The sequence below is a fragment of the Otolemur garnettii genome, unplaced genomic scaffold, assembly GCF_000181295.1.
Source record: "Otolemur garnettii isolate 467f Iridium unplaced genomic scaffold, OtoGar3 scaffold00001, whole genome shotgun sequence".
NCBI lineage: Eukaryota > Metazoa > Chordata > Mammalia > Primates > Galagidae > Otolemur > Otolemur garnettii.
The window spans coordinates 39,354,774-39,372,797 of NW_003852396.1; the positions used below are offsets into that span (position 1 = coordinate 39,354,774).

General features: G+C 35.2%; 1 protein-coding gene across 1 annotated transcript in view; it reads right to left on the reverse strand.

Annotated features, from left to right (window-relative positions):
• Window positions 1-18,024, reverse strand: part of SBF2 (SET binding factor 2) — a 436,540-nt gene that overhangs the window by 291,969 nt on the left and 126,547 nt on the right. The window lies entirely within an intron of this gene.

The window sequence follows — 18,024 nt, forward strand, 5'->3', positions numbered from 1 at the left end:
TTCAATTTGGCGAATCCACAGGAGGCTGGTGACTACTAGTTAGTCATTTTAAAAAATAATAAGATTAAGCCCATACATACCAGTTTACCAGTTCCTAAACTCGCTTCCTAATTAGACTACCTCCATGAAGTCAAGGATTATATGGATTGACCTACTACCACACATGTATAATAAATAGCATCCAGCAGAGAATTTGGGAGAAACATACTGCACATACATTTGGCATTCCAATAACAGCTGAATAAATTAGTTAATATTTCATAAAATCCTAAGAATTTACATGGATGTTTTTATCACTAACAACAACCCTTCTTCCCCTCAAAAAAATTGACTCTGCCTTCCTGAACAGTAAAAGCAGAAGTTGCAGTTTTACAAAGGTTACCAGAGAATATCAATTTGCCTCAGTCCTGGCCTATTTTACAACATGTTCTAATCCCAAGAACACACGCCAGACAAAGGAAAAGCATCTGCAGTGGTACATCACACGCTGGTTAAAGACTCTGATGACTCTGGCATCAGATGAAACTACAGAACCGAACTTCAAAGTCCTGAAGGAACTACTGTTGTTAAGACTGAACGTGAGAACCAATTTACTTTGGCAGTTTTATTAATTTATAAACTCAAATAGAAAAAAATGCTCAACAAAATAAAAGATGGTGAATTTAGAGTGTTGTAAACATTTTATCAGTTCAAAACAGGTAAGGGAAATAACTGTGTTTTCTTTCAAACTATATTTGCTGATCATTTTATATAAATAAATGTTGATTTTTCTGCTTGTTTTCTTACCTAGTTTAACTCAGCTATCAAAACAGGAATTCCTCTTCACCTGGACCAATACAGATGCCACCCAAACAAGCTGACAACAGGCTAAAGAGTCATGTTTCTCACGGAATACTTTTTCTTGCTCTATTGTTACCATTTTCTTGGTGATAAGAAGCCTTGAGAAAAAGAGTTTTGTGCTTATTTGCATTCAATTGCTCTTTCTTCAAAGAAATTAACAGCTGTTTATTAAACACATAGCCATAAATTATGATTAAGCATTGAGGAAACTAATAAATTAAATTATGAGTAAGTCAGGTACTCTCTTACATCAGCTCACAACCTAATTAGATCCTCCTTTAATGTTGTTGAAAGCAATTAACTGGAAATCATATGACTTCCAAAGGGATTATACCCAGACATAAGATCTATTTAGTTCCTAATTTTCTGGGAAATATAACAAAATGGTTTTTCTTAATATTCCATCACCATAAAGACCTTCCTCATGCTATACCTTTATAGTTTTGCCCAATCCTTTTCTCCATTAAAATCTTCTGCAAACATTAATGTGTTGATGACTATATAATTTTATTTATACAATGCTATATAAATGGAGTCCTACAACATGTGTTTTTTTTTTGAGATTGGCTTTCACTCACAAAATGCCCCTGAGATCCAACCAAAGTGTCAAATGTATCGATAATTCATTACTTTTTCTTGCTGAATGGTGTGCCATACTACAGATGTACCACAGTTAGTTTAATTACTCCTGCTGCTGCAGGACATTTTGGTTGTTTCCAGTTTGGGGCTATTGAGAATAAAATCTTGTACAGGTTTCTGTGTAAAGTAAATTTTAATTTCTCTGGGAGAAATGCCCGAGAGTACAAGTGCTGAGTCATGTGATTAAGTTTATAGTTAGTATTTTAAGTAATTGTTTTCCAGAGTAACTATATTATTTTACTTTCTTACCAGCTTTGTATGAGACTGCATTGACACATCCTTGCCAACAGCTGGTATTGTCATTATTTTTTTTATTGTAGATATTTACATTTGTAGATAGTAATAACTCATAAGGTCTTTTTTTTTTCTTTTCTTTTTTTATTGAATGGTAACTATGTACATTAATGCACTTCTGGGGTACAGTGTGGGGTTTTCACACACAATCCGAAACACTTCCATCAAACTGGTTAACATAGCCTTCATGTCATTTTCTTAGTTATCATTTTAAAACATTCACATTCTGCTCTTAGAAAGATTCACTTGTAAGATAAACCTTAGAAGTGATGCCTCCAATTCCCCTCAACTCATAAGGTCTTAATGTGCATTTCATTAATAGCTAATGCTAATGAACACCTTTTCATCTTGTTTATTATCTGCTATCCTTGTATCTTTTTTTGTAAAATATCTTTTTGTGTCTTTTGTCCATTTTCTAAATGGATGATATTGTCTATTATTTTAAGGTTTGGATTTGAGAGTACTTTATATATTCTGTAACAAGTCTTCTGTCAGATAGTGGTTTACCAGTATTTTATCTCAATCTTTTCATTCTTATCACAGATATTTAGCACAGAAAAAGTTCTTAATTTCAGTAAATTCTAATTTACCAGTTTTTCTTTGATGAATTGTTTTTCATGTCATGTCTAAGAACTCTTCACTGAGGTTTAGTTCCCAAAACTGTTCTATGTTTTTCTTCTACAAGTTTTATAGACTTATATTTTAAACTTCAATCTAGGATCCTTAATGAATTACTTTTGAGCAAACTGTGAGCTTTAGGTCAAGATTAATTTGTGCGCACATGCATTCTTTATCTACGGATACTACATTGCTCTAGCTCCACTCTTGAAAAGACTGTTCTCCTCCACTGAACTGCTTTTCTACCTCTATCAAAAGTCAGGTGGCTGTAACTGGATGAGGCTATTTCTGGGCTCACTATTCTATTCCATTGACCTAGAGGTTCTCTGTAACATAATAAGAAACACATACATATTTAGTCTCTGACCCAAGTTCTGATACAGAACTCTGAAAACTCTTGGGCTTAGAGAGTTTTTTTGTTCTAATACTTGGTTCCCAGTGCAGAACTCCTAAAATCCCTAAGTGATTAGGGTGACAGGAACACCTTACCCAGAGCTCCTAAATCCCATGGAAGTTCCTAGGTAACAGGCACATATTTTTTGTTCTGATGAGGAAACTCTTGCTGGGCTTCTGAGTAGCTTCAGAATGGGTGACTGGTCACCAGAAAGACTCAGTCATAATTATAATAGAAGCTGGGAACTTTTCAGTCCCACTCTGCATCCTTTGGGGAATGGCTGGAGATTGAGTTAATATGAAGCTTCCACAAAACCCTCTAGGCTATAAGAGCAAATCATTAAACCTAAGGTAAGAGGTATGGGAAACTTTAGTTTGTAGCCAAGTCAGATAGAAGCATGGGCCCCTAAAACATGCAACTGGCATCTAACTGAGGGGAGGTAGTCTTACGAGACTGAGCCTTTAATCTATGGAGTCTCCAGGTAATTAATGTCAAAACTGAACAGCTGACATCTGCAAAGAACTGGAGAATTGCTTGGTGTGGAAAACCCACACGTCTTCTGGTAGAAGTGTTCTGAGAAATAGTCTTTCTTTTATTACCTTTCTGCCAATAAAGTAGAGTGATTCTCCCCACTTTTGTCTTTTTTTTTTCTAAATTGTTTTAGCTATTCTAATTCCTTTGCCTTTCCGTGCATATTTTAGAATAATCTCATCCATATATTGAAAAAAATCTTTAGGAACTATAATAGGAATTGTGCTAAACCTGTATATTGATTTGGGTAGCATCAGCGCCCTTATTACATTGAGTCTTCCGATCCACATACATGGTATGTATCTCCATTTATTTGGATCTTTGACTTTTTTACAGCATTTTATAATTTAGAGATACAAGTCCAATATGTTTTGTTGACTTACGCCAAAATACATTTTTTAAAAGCAATTGTAAATATATTTTTAAATTCCATTTTCATATCTTCATTGATAGTATATAGAAATACAATTAATTTTTATATTTGATCTTGTATCCTGTGAATTTGTAGAACTCACTTTATTTCTAGACATGTTTCTGTGGGTTCCTTAGAATTTTCTGTCTATGCACATCATCACATCAACTGCAAACAGGGACAAATTTATTTCATCCATTCTGATCTGTATGCTTTTTTTTTTCCTTTTTAAAATTTGCTCTGTTGTGCTGGCTAGAACTTTCAGCTAGATTTCACAGCAATACTGAAGGCAGACATCCCAACTACCAATACTGGGTAAAGCATTCAGTCATTCACCATTAAGTATAATATTAATATTACCTACAGGCTGTTTGTAGATGTTCTCTACCAATTTGAGGCAGTTCCCTTATGTTCCTAGTTTTCTAAGATCTTTTTCTATCATGAATGAGTACTGAATTGGGGAGGTACTGAATTTTGTCAAATGCTTTTTCTATATTTTTCTATAATCTGTGCTTTTTTGTATTGTCTTTGTTTTTGGTATTAGGGCAAAAAAAGAATTAGGAAGTGTTCTCTTCTGTTTCTTAGAAGAGATTGTGTAGGATGGATGCTATTCCTCTTCAAATATTTGAGGCAATTATCTGGTAAAATCATCTAGACATCAAGATTTCTATTTTGAGGAATTTTAAATTATGAATGCTATTTCCTTAATAGTTACAGGGTTACTAAAATTATCTACTTGATATTGAATGAGTTACGGTTTCAAGTCATTTATCCATTTCACCTAACTAGTCAAATTTACATGCATAGAGTTATTTGTAGTAGTCTCTTATTAACACTGCAGGGTCTACAGTGATATCTCTGTTCCATTCCAAATATCGATCATTCTGTCTTTTCTCTTGTCATTCTTACTGGGGGTTTAGCAATTGTTTTTGTTGTTTGCACTGGAAAGTCTTCATGTACCCCAACATAAGACTGCTAATTTGCCCATCAATTAGACTCTTTATTAACGAATTTAACTGTGGAAAACCATGTAAGAAACCAATTAACTATTATATGATGAAATAATGTAATGGAGGGGGAAATTATTCATATTACAAACTGTTAACTACCCCTAAGAAATTACATATTTAAATTTGCTTAGAAAGGGGTATCTTTGCCTTATTTTTAATATAGCTGAGTATTAAAAATTACTCATATTTGGGGAAAACATTAAAATTTTCATTTATTTAGTCTATCAACAAACTAAGCAACTTATCATATACAAAGGACTATAATAAGCCCAGCTCTCTGGGAGATCATAAACCAGACATGATGTGAAGTCTTTTTTTTTTTTAAGAGACAGACTCCCACTTTGTCGCCCGTGGTAGATACCATGGCATCATAGTTCACAGCAACCTCCAACTCTTGGGCTTAGGCAATTCTCTTGCCTCAGCCTCCTGAGAAGCTGGGACTATAAGTGCCTGCCACAACCCCCAGCTATTTTGTCGTTGTTGTTGCAGTTTGGCCAAGGCCGGGTTTGAACCTGCCACCCTCAGTATATGGGGCCAGTGCCCTACTCACTGAGCCACAGGCACCGCCCATGATGTGAACTCTTCAGCAGCATTTTCCTTGCTATCTAAAAGCACTGTCTATGTAATATAACAACTGTGTATCTCTATTATCAAAGACTGTAGCCACTAGGTACATGAGGCTACTAAGTACTTCATATACAGCTAATCCAACAAAGAAACTAAATTTTTATAATTTTAATTTGTACAATCACATGTGGCTAACATCCACCATATTAGAGAATACAGCATCAGATATAAGTAGGCCCCATGCATTTATTACACCTTCCTTCTTTAAATAATACATGATTTGTCTGAATTCAAAGCAAATAAGATAGGAGTGACTGGGATACCTGGTTTCACATTAGTCTGTGCATCAGATTTTACTTTTAGACTTTCTGACATAAGGGCTAAAATTGCTTTGACAAATAAGTCACTATTCAATCTTGGCTATATGCTTTATTTAATTTTTTTTAATAAAAAAGCAGTGTCAAGCAATTGTCTTCCTGCTTTTATTCCCAAATAAGAAGTCACTGTGATCACTGGTTTCCCTGTCAAGGAAAGGCAGCAGAAATGTCAGCTCCTTGCATGGCTCCCTTCCATCTGCACTACTGAGTGCCTGCTGGGTAGATCATTTTGCTGCTACTCACTGGGCCCAGGTTAGCAGATGTACAAGTCAACTATGATGTAGATGCCATCCAGAAGACTCAGCAGAGAAATCCTGAGGTGTGGTTTCTATGCATAAAAGGCCCTCGAACATGTGAGTACAGGAGGTTTAATATCTATTTCACTTTGATTTATAATAAGAAATATACATTGAGTCTTTGTTCCCAGTTCCTGACAAGGAGCTTTTAAAAGCCATATAATTTTCTGAGTGATGGGGGTGCTAGGAGCATCTTTTGTTCAAATATTTGGTCTTTGGCCTAACAACAGCTCCTAAAACCTCTGGAATCTGAGGTGTGTCTTTTTGTATACTAATGAGATGACTGGTAGCTGAGGGCTCCCAGAGCACGTCAGGCTGGGGGCTGTTTGCCAAGGGAGTCAACAATGTAATTACAAAACTGGAAATTTCAGCCCTACTTTCCTGACCACTTGGAAGGGAGAGGGGCTGGAGGCTGAAATAATCACTGCTGGCCAATGTAATCAATCATGCCTATATAATGAAGGCTCCATAAAAGCCCAAGAGATGGGCTTCTGAGACCTTCTGGTTGGGTGAACACATGGAGGTTCTGGAAGGTCACATGTTTAGGAGAACAGGGAAGCTCCATGCTCCCGCCCTAAAATTGCCCAATGCTTTTCTTGCATTTGGCTATTCCTGAGTTGTAACCTTTACGATAAACTGTCACTTACAAGTAACAGAATGCTCAAACTGGAGGATAGGGTCACCAGAACCTCTGACTTACAGCTAGTCAATCAGAAACATAGGTGACAACTTGGACTTGCAACTGGTATCTGAAGGGGGAAGCAGTCTTTTGGGACTGAGCCCTTAACCTGCAAGGTCTGTGCTAACCCCAAGTTAATAGTGTCAGAACTCAACTGAACTGCAATATACCCAATGGGTGTCTGGAGAGTTGGAAATTGGCTTGTATGAAGAAAAACTCCAACACATCTGTTTTCAGAAGAGACATACAGTATGCATCAAGAAAGCTTGCTTTTTCCTTTTTTAGTCACATAACTTTAAAGATTATAAAATGAAGAAAATTCAAACTAGGGATGCATATAAAAATAATACTGTGGTTGGCTTTCTTATTAGATACAATTTCATGAAGAAAAGAAGATAAGTCTTCTTGCTTTATAAGAACTATGCTCCTGGAAAAAGTATATGTATGTGACAAATCTTTGCTGAATGAACATATATAAATATAAATGAACATTAAACACATTCTAGGAAGTTGGAATGATGTAAAAGACAGAAAACAAGGGCTATCGTCATTTCTACTATGCTCAAAAAATCTTAAACCTATTAACAAAGAATTAAGAGCCACAAATAACTGGCCCCTACTATTACAGTCTTCTGTTGTAATAACTTAACATTCTACTTCAGGACTTTACTAAAGCAGTGCAAATACCCTTTCTCTTTAGCCAAGTGTTTGGTCAAGTTCCACTTATGTATGAGTTACTGTTGCTACATAATAAGTTACCCAAAATGCAGCTTAAATTAAGGATCATTTTATTATGTTCTAGAGTCTGTGGCTTAGGAATGCAGACAGCACAAAGGGAGGATGGCCTGCCTTTGCTCTATGTCTGGAGCCTCAGACAGGACGTTAGAGAATGGAGCTGACTCAAAAGTTGAGGGATGGAGTCATCTGAAGGCTGTTTACTCACAGATCTGAAACTAAGGTTAAGAGACTCAAACACTGATTACCAAACAGACTGTCAATCCTTACCCTTTCCACATTGTTGATTTCTTCAAAGGATGGTGGCCTCACAGCCATCAGACTTCTTACATTGTGGCTCAGGGAACACAATGCAAGTATTTCAAGGAAAAGGGGACAGGTGGTTCATCATTTATGACCTAGCTTTGGAAGTCTATATTCGTTTGTTCCTCAGTTATGAGACCACACAGATTCAAGGAAAGAAGAAAGAGGTATATACCGTCACATCTTGATGGGAGGAATGTCAAAGAACTTTAGGGCCATGTTTAAAGAACAATACAACCTAAACTATGCTAAATTTTTACAATTTCACAAACTCCTCCTAGGTAGACTTAAATTCTCCCAATATACTTTTATTGTTTTATAGTTATTCTCATGATAGGACTTAATATAACCTTCCCATTTGATTGGGAATTCCTAGGGAGATGCATTTAATAATTTATATACCCCTGGGTAGGAACTTACCAAATCCCTTTCTCTTTCTCCCCTAGTTGAATTTGTTTTTCTCTCATGTGAGCATATTAATCTACAAGGTTCATTTTAGCACTGAGCACATGTGATGTTTATTTTCCATTCTTGTGATACTTCACTTAGGAGAATGTTCTCCAAATCCATCCAGGAGATACAAAATCTCCATCTTTTTGTGGCTGAACAGTATTCCATGGTATACATGTACCACAATTTATTAATCCATTCATGTGGGAAGTTACAGGATCTTTCTCACTCAAAGTCTTTTAAAAACTCATCTATTATTTTTTAGACTTTAGAAACAGTCACTTTTTCCAACTTTGCAAGGCCCTGAATTTCTGGTTTGTATTTTTCTTCACTCTTGCAAACCAAACAATTCTCTCCTAAACTCACCTCTTTCTTGACCACATGGGGCAAGATAATGCAATTACAACCTACGCATACTACTACTACTAACTTCTCTTAAACCTTCGATTTTGGTAGAAAGATGGTACAGTCTCCAAGTTACCAAAGGTAAGAGTTTTACCAGATATCCATCACATGACACGGGTTGCCAGCCCTACCCGCTTTGCTGTATGTGCTCGCTACTGCCTAACCCTTAAGCCATTGCCATAGAATTTGAGATTCTGTTATAGCAGCAATCTGATTCAAAATGTGAATTTCTGTATTGATCAGGGCAAGTAACTCTCTCTGCTGTGACAACCAATTCCAAAGACAAAGTAAAAGTTCTCTTTTATGTCACAGTCCATTTGGGAGAGAGACAGATGGCCTTTTACTATGCGATTTAATAATATTTTATCTACCAGTATCTATCCTAGGGCCTCAAAATTCTCACTAAATATTCTGCATATGGCCAGCCAGTGAGTGAAGAGAGTATAGAAAATTGTGAGGTTTTAAGGTTGAGCCTACAAGTCATTTTCATTATTTTCTCCCACAATCCATTTTTAAGAGCCCCACCTAATGCAAGAAGGAAGTGTAGTCTAACAGGGTGCCACAAAGAAGAGAAAATGGTTATGGAAGAATAACTCTCCAGTCTCTGTCTCATGCCTTCCCTGGGAAAACAGGGCACATTGTTATCATTTCAAACAGACCCTCCTCAGCACACAGATAAAAAATCCTACATAAATGAATTCAGTAGCTCACTTAATTACTATATTTTTACTGGATAATTCAGATATAACGACATGAATTTAACCATACTTCAAATCAAACATTTTATAATCTTTCTTTAAGATTGAGACAGACTGACATAATTAGCTAAAATTTATAACAGAAAACTCGTACCTGCCTTTTCAGGGGCAGACCACCATTTTCATTCCTGACCAAATACCAACAAAGATGACTGAGATCATCAAATTACGATCACTTATTTCTAGACAGTGGGATTACTGATGGAAAAGGGGCTAATACTTAAATGGAAATTTAATAATTTAACATTTAAATTTAAGTTCACATAAATGTTTCAAAATCTGTTTAAAAAAAATTTAAGTTTTAACTATACTGATCAGTCTTGTTTAAATAATTAAAAATATTTCACTGAATGGAAATAGAAATTTCACTGTTCAGCTAGAAAACCAGTTATTTCTTTACCCAGAAATAACTGATTATTTGTTTTAAAATAAATGTCCCCCATTCTGCAGCTGGTAACAAATACTTAAACAAACAAACAAACAAACAAAACATTGTTTAAGAAACATTCTTTAAGTACAGAGCATTTAGCTGTTGTTTTTCCCTCATCTGAAGTCTGCATAAAAAGGTCAACTGCTAAGTGAAAACATGAACAGGCATGAAATGGGAGGATAAATGACCATATAAGGATAAAGGCAGAACTGGAGCAATTACCTAATGTATTAAATTAATACTCACATATGACTTAAACCTTCTGGAATTGGGGTGAAATCATTATAGAAACACTAGTCAGCATTTCTTGTAAAACTCCTAGACAATCAAAGGGTTCCTCCCAACTTTCTATGCTAAAGGTTAACATGTATTTCCCTTGGAGGAGAATGCGTTTATATGTTATCATCAAATTTTTATATTTCGAAATACATGACTCAATGACATATGAAAATATCTACATTCAGCCATGTGTGCATACACCTGCTTTATACCTGGAAAAATGTCCAGTAATCCAGTTCTAAGGCAGGTCTATAATGCAAACCAGAAAATCTCTCGGCCTGTTTTGCTCACTTAGCTTATCTGCATCTTTGTTCTTCCACTGATTAGAAAGCCCACAAGTTCCATGTATTGCTGACATCTATAAACTAGAATACAAGGTTCCATGTATTGCTGACATCTATAAACTTTTCCTCCAAGTTGTTGAAAGTTAAAGAAATAGCACAACTAAAATATCTTTAACAACTGTGAAGTGGCATTTAAATATTATTTTTGCATAGAGCTTATTTTCTTGGATTTAAGAATAACTCCCATTCATACAATTCTTTATAGATCACAAAACACACATAGGTCAATCTGACTAATCAAACAGGTTAACTAAAGCAGGAAATCATAAAAAACGATGACCATTTCTGACAGTTCATTTAAACTTAAAACATAAATGTGTATCATTTCACTATAATGCAATGAGACATTTTTAGGCTCAGAAGAAATAATTTGCTGGATAGTCTTCCTATTGTTTTATCATAAATTAGCGAATGTAAGATAAGATTATGAGCTGGGAACTTTGACTACCACAAAAGAAATTTCTAACTTTGAAGATAATCTCTACTCCTCCTCCTCTTCATATTCAGATCTATCTATTGCTGTCACCATGTATATGAGTCCTATATCACCTATAACTTCATTTTCTAACTAATAATGAATATTAATTAACTACTGCATGTCATCTTCACTCAACATAATTTAGATACCAGTTGATAAACTATATTTTCAGTTTCTTTATCCAATTCATTATTTTCTGTAGCACTGTCAAACTTAGTCCTTGTTTTTCTCTAAGATTTAGTAAAAATAAGCTGGAATTCTCTTATACCTGTAAAACTTCTCTGGGAATTCTATACTACTGGTAAAAACTATTCATAATGGACTTATACAAGATCTACAGAATCTATAATTTTGAATTTAACTTATCTTAAAACATAACTTGAAAATTTTTATCATTCCAAAATTCTGTCATCCATGTATAGAAAAAATTAGCTAGTACAGTGGCATGTGCCTGGAGGGAGGGTGAGGCAGGAGAATCACTTGAGCCCAGGAGGCTTGAGGTTGCAGTGAGTTATGACGATGTCACTGCATTCTAAGCAGGGTGACAGAGTAAGATTCTATTTCAAAACAAACAATAAAAAAACCTCATAATTGTCCTAAGCTTCTCACAATTGAAATTTGAAGGAACAGTGAGTTCCTTCATGTAGGTACCTACATGTTCCAGGTATTAAAAGTCATAATAGAAAAATGACATCTAAATGAAGGTGAGAGCAGTGACACAAACATGTCACTTGAGGCCAAAGCATTCCAGAAGAAACATATAAACAATGAACTAAGGATGAAGTAAACTCTGACTGAAGGAATCAAAACCATGGGTGCTGCAGAATCAGTCAGGGGTGCTAAAGGAAAAGCAAAATGGGGAGAGAAAGGGAATTCCAGAAAAAGGAATAGCTTGATCAAAGGCACAGAAGTCTGAAAGTCCACAAGGCACTTCTGGAAAAGAAAACAACTTAAACATCATTGAAATACATAATAAATGTATGGCAAGAAGCAAAAAGGACGATAGTAGTAGATGAGACTTTCATGGAAAGATAACATACAGACAAATATTTAATAATAAAAGACCTTGTCTCCCATTATAAAGAAGATGAATTTCATTCTGCAGATAGTGGGATGTAACCAGAACTTTTAGAGAAAGGTAACAGTAACAGAATCAGATTAGTGTTTAGGAATAACAATTCTGGCAACAATGAAATGTAAGCAGTGATAAACTAAAGGAAGATTGGATAAAAAATTGTTACTTACCAAGAAGAAGGATAATAATAGCCTTAAACATAAGAGTAGAAGCCAAAATGGACCATATTCTGGGCTATGAAGAAAGGATTCAAGGAATTTAAAATAATTTGAATCAAACAAACTATATTATCTGACCACAATGGGATTAAATTAAAAAGCAATAAAAGAAAGGTATTTATAAAATCCCAAAACATTAGGAAATACAACTGTAAAACAATTCTAAATAACCCCTGACTCAAAGAAAATTTAAAAATATTTTTCACTGAATAAAATTAAACACAATTTAATAAAGTTTGTGAGATGTGGTCAGAGCAATAATTTATAGCATTAAACACCTTTACTAGAAAAGAATAAAAGTCTCAAATCAAAAACTTCAGCTGCCACCCTAAGAAATTAAAAAGAAAAGCAAATTACCCGAAAGTAAAAGGAAGAAAATAAGAAAGTGAGAATGGAAATTAATGAGATTAAAAACAGAAAAGCAAGAGAAGAAATCAATGAAAAGAAAAGCAGATTTTGAAAAGATCAACAAGATTGATAGACTATTCAGGGAAAAAAAGAGAGAAAGTAGTTCTAGACTTTTAGATTTGTATTTATGTCTACAACCCATTTAGAGTTCATTTTTACATATAGTGTGAGATACCGTAGATTAAACATCACTTATTAGCATAGCTATCCAATTATTTTAGCATTGTTTACTAAAAAGACTATCCTTTTTTCACTGAATAATCTTTGTACATTTGTTAAAAAAAAAAAAAAAAAAAAAAAACAGGCTAGCTGCCTGTTGCTCAGTGATTAGGGCACCCGCCACATACACCAAGGCAGGCAGGTTTGAACTCCCAGGCTTGCTAAACAACAATGACAACTGCAACAGAAAAATAGCCAGCTACTTGGGGGGCTGAGACCAGAGAATCACTTAACCCCAAGAGTTTGAGGTTGCTGTGAGTTGAGACTCAGTCTCAAAAAAAAGAAAAAAAATAAAAAACCAGCTGTCCATATATATGTATGAGAGTCTAAATACAGATTTTCTATTCTGTTCTATTGATGGAATAAATAATGTTCTATTGTCTTTACTGACTCTAATATTAAACTATCATAATTACTGTAGCTTTAGGTGCCTTCAAGTTAATTAGTGTAAGTCTTCTAACTTTGGTCTTACTTTTCAAAGTTGTTTTGCCTATTCTAGGTGTTTTGCATATCCATATGAATTAGAATAGCTTGTTGCTCCTATATATATACATACAATTAATTTTTGTATATCAACTTTATATCCTATAATTTCCCAAAACTCATTTATCAGTTCTAGTAGCGTTTGGAGATTCCTCAAAATATACCACATTCCTGATCATTTTGTCTACTCTGTAATTTGTATCCTTTAAATCCCCTTAAAATCGTTTGGATATTTTCTTCTGACCTATCTTTTAGTTCACTAATTCTCCCTTTTACAACACATTGCTAAATCTCTAATTTTAGATACTACAATTTTTAACATCTCACATTTGATTTAATACTTTTATTAGTTTCTAGTTCTCTGCCAAAACACTAATTTGTCTCTTTAAACATACTAGCACAGATATGTCTGACAGTGTCAGTATCTGAATACCCTGTGAGTCTACTTCTGGTAACTAATATTTCTCTTTTTTTTGGTCACATGGTTTTACCTCCTTGAAAGTCGGCTTAATAGTGTACATTAAAAAAAATGTGTATCGAAGCAGTGCCCTGAACCCCATAAATGCATCAATGTACAAAGTTATGATTTAATAAAAAATAATTTAAAAAATAAAATAAAGAAAAAATATGGTTATAATTTGAAACTCTGGCTGGTATTACCTTCACCCAAAGTAAATTTATGTTTCCTTTTAGTAATCAACTAGCCTAATGGCCACAGAAATAACAAATTACCTTAATCCAAACACAGTTGAAATTGTTCAAGGGAAGAATTCAATCCTGGTTAAGGACTGATCTATTTCAAGTTTACAAATATACTTATAATGTATATAAACTAAAGCAGGAAACTGATTTAAGTTAAAAGAAAGGAATTTAGCCAGCTTTTGACTCCATTAAATTCACAAAATTCTGATTGCCTATTTTATTACTGAAAGTTTTCCTGAAAAGCTCTCTATAGTCTGTATGTGTGATAAACTCTAACCAGATTTCTTTCTTTTCCTTTTTTTTTGAGACAGAGTCACATTTTGTCGCCCTTGGTAGAGTGCCATGGTGTCACAGCTCAAAGCAACCTCAAACTCTTGGGCTCAAGGGATCCATCTTCTTGTCTCAGCCTCCCAAGTAGAAACGACCATAGGCGCCTGCCACAACACTCAAGCTATTTTTTAGAGACGGGGTCTCGCTCTTGCTAAGGCTGGTCTCAAACTGGTGACCTCAAGAGATCCGTCTGCCTTGGTCTCCCAGAGTATCGATAAATAATTTTCAGGGAGTTATAATGTTAGTTACCTGGAAGACAAATGACAGGCATACTTTTTACGAACAGCTATAATCAGTAACTGTTCGATATCATTCAAGAGAGAAGTGCTTTATACACTGGTCACATTTAATCCACACTTTAAACCATTTTTCCCTAACAAAAAAATATTCAAATGTAAGAAGAAATGTAAGTCATCTCTACAGACATTAAATTTTATAACATTGTGGCCATATTCCACCAATGGATGTCTTAAATGAAGATTAAACACATTTTATAGAGTCTGAGGTATAGAACGTGTTCTTGGTTCAAGTAAAGCAAAGACATATATATTGTACATATTTTTTTCCATACAGTTTTTATACATAGGGACTTAAGAGTAATGACTAAATAATATTTATATTTATAGTGAAGCAACTCTGTATTTTCTTTTGTCAAAATTCTCCCCTGATTTTATTCTCACATCAGAGAAGAAAGTTGCATCTACTTTGAGAGCTCAAGATTTTATATATATAATATACATATACACACACATACACACAAGATTAAATAACTAAACAACTTTTGTATTTCTGACAATTTTCAATTCTATCTTATTCTAAAATAGACTAACTTTTAAAATGTCTTCAGAATTATATTTTTTCTCTACCTACTGCCATTTTCACTTAGGAAAGTGAAAATTTGTAGGAAAAGTTACAAATGGAGAAAATTATCAAGCACTTAATATTGTTCATATCTGGGTTTTTTTTTTTTTTTGTTTTTTGTTTTGGTGCAGTTTTTGGCCAGGGTCAGGTTTGAACCCGCCATCTCCAGTATATGGGGCCAGCACCCTACTCCTTTGAGCCACAGGCGCCACCCCTTTTGTTCATATCTTTAAAAGGATCTAACTTACTACCAAACTATCAGATCATTGACAGTATTGAAAGTAACTGAATATCCATTTGGTTTGATAAAATTCATTTCTATATAGAGGTCACCCTTCTAAATTCCATAGCTAACAACAACAAAAAAAGCTAAATTAAGATCATTGGAAATTAAGCTTTTCTAAGGTTAAAAACTTGCTGCTTAAAAATTATTTCCTCATATTCTTCTGGATATTCTTAGATACGATGTAGCATGTTTAAATTTTACCATGTATAAATGCAAGTTCTTAAAGTGTAACTTCAAACCACTACTCATCCAATTATATCCTTATGCTCTTTTTCAAAAGATAAACAATTTTTAAAGAGTTAAAAACCTAGAAATTATTTTATCTGATTTCATCAGCTGCTATTCATAAGTAAAATTCATTTAAATAACCCATCATATTCACTGCTTTGACCTTCCTTTTTGTTGAGCCCCTCTTAGAGATTGTGTTGGTCTATTATCTGCTGCTATAGATAGATACCACAGCCTAGGTAATTTAAAAAGAAACAAGACTTATTTGGGTCACTGTTCTGAAAGGGCAGGAAGTCCAAGATCAAGGGTGTGTATGTGGTGAGAGCGTTTCTGACACGTCATAACATGGTGGCCGGCATGACATGGAAGAGAAAGTGAAAGCAGTCAAGAGAATGCAAGTCAGAGAGAGAAAACTGGCCCCAACTCATCCTTTTATTAGAAACCCACTCCCATAATAAAATCCCCTCTTACAGGTCTCACCTACCAATACTATTACACTGGCAATTACATTTCTTTCTTTCTTTTTTTTTTTTTTGAGACAGAGCCTAAAGCTATGCCCCTAGGTAGAGTGCTCTGGCATCATAGCTCACAGCAACCTCCAACTCCTAGGCTCAAGTGAGTCTCCTGCCTCTGCCTCCCAAGTAGCTGGGACCTTAGGCACCCGCAAAAACACCACAACGCCCAGCTATTTTTTGGTTGCAGCCGTCATTGTTTGGCGGGTCCGGGCTGGATTCGAACCCGCCACCTTAGGTGTATGTGGCTGGCGCCTTAGCCACTTGAGCCACAGGTGCCCAGCCAGCAATTACATTTCAGCATGAGTTTTAGAGAGGATATTCAAACCACAGCAGAGATGTACAAGTCAATTCTGCAATATACACCCAGTGTGCAAGAACCCTCAAAGGCAGGAACACTAGGGAAATTTTATATACATTTTAAGCTCTTTCTGGAAATTTCTTTCATTCTTTGACTTTTTTCCTAATGACAAAAAAAGGCAAAAATGTTTGGGTAGAACATAAGAGCTTTAAATAAATTCAAGTAAAACATAATAAATTATAAATACCATATAAGATTCTGTTTTTTAAAAATTCAATTATATAATCATATTGTAGGGACAATACATCTTAGTAAGCTTTCACATAAACAAAAACTTAAAGAGATGACATCAGCAAGATGGTGGAACATGAGGTTTCTACCGTCATCTCCCCACAGTGCATAGATTTTGACAATCACTACAGATGAGAATACCTTTGTGGGAGTCAGGGTTCTAAAGGAGAAGTTCTAACACACTTTTGTAGTAAAAAAAAAATCCAAAAACACATTTAAAAAAATCTAAGGCCTTCATTAGCTGGTTCATACACCTTCTGCCACTCTCTACATCCTTTGCATTCACTCATATCTGTACCTCTGCACAAGCAGCTGTTTCTGCCTAGAAGAGTATTCCCATTTACCTTTCCTTGGCTAACTCTGTCCATCCTTCATAACCACACACAGATACCACTTCCTCTAGTCAGCCTTTCTATGCCACGACCCTGCTCTCCCTATACCCATTATCCCAAGCTCTCCCTATACCCACTATCCCAAAGCCTGAGTTTAATAGCCCTTCTAATATGAATATTTAGGCCCCAGTGTACACATATAGCATTTATCACAGTAACTTCAATAATTAGTCTCCCTCCTTCCTTTAGAAAAGAGAACACATTTTGTTTGTTTTCTGATCTCTAGTACCTAACACAGTATCTGATACATCATAGGGGATCAAAAAAAGGTTCGTCATGCAAATGACTCCAAAGTCATATTATTTCTACTGTATGGTTTTACCTCTCTAGAGGTGTACAAGAGTTAAAGAGGCAAATTCCTAAAATAACAGTAGAAGTATTCAAAATGAAATAGAATGCTACCATTTTCATTCCTTCCGTCAAACATTTATTCTTCATTTATTTAGTACCTCATACAGAGCTGGTATTGGGAATATAAAGGTGAGCAACAAAAGAAGGGGCTCTTCTCTCATGATACTTTGAGGCAGGGAGAGGAGATAATGATTAAATATTCAAATTTACCAAACAAACAATAGTGAAGTGTCTCTGCAGTTAAGAAATACATTTCAATGGCTCAGCACCTGTAGTTCAGCAGCTTGGGTACCAGCCACATACACTGGAGCTGGCCATTTGGAATCCAGCCCAGGCCTGCCAAACAACAATGATGACTACAACCAAAAAGTAGCTGGGCGTTGTGGTGGGCATCTGTAGTCTCAGCTACTTGGGAGGCAGTTATCCCAAGATAAGTGCTTAAGCCCAAGAGCTGGAGGTTGCTGTGAGCTGTGATGCCACAGCCCTCTACCCAGGGTGAGGTAGTGAGACTCTGTCTCAAAAAAAAAA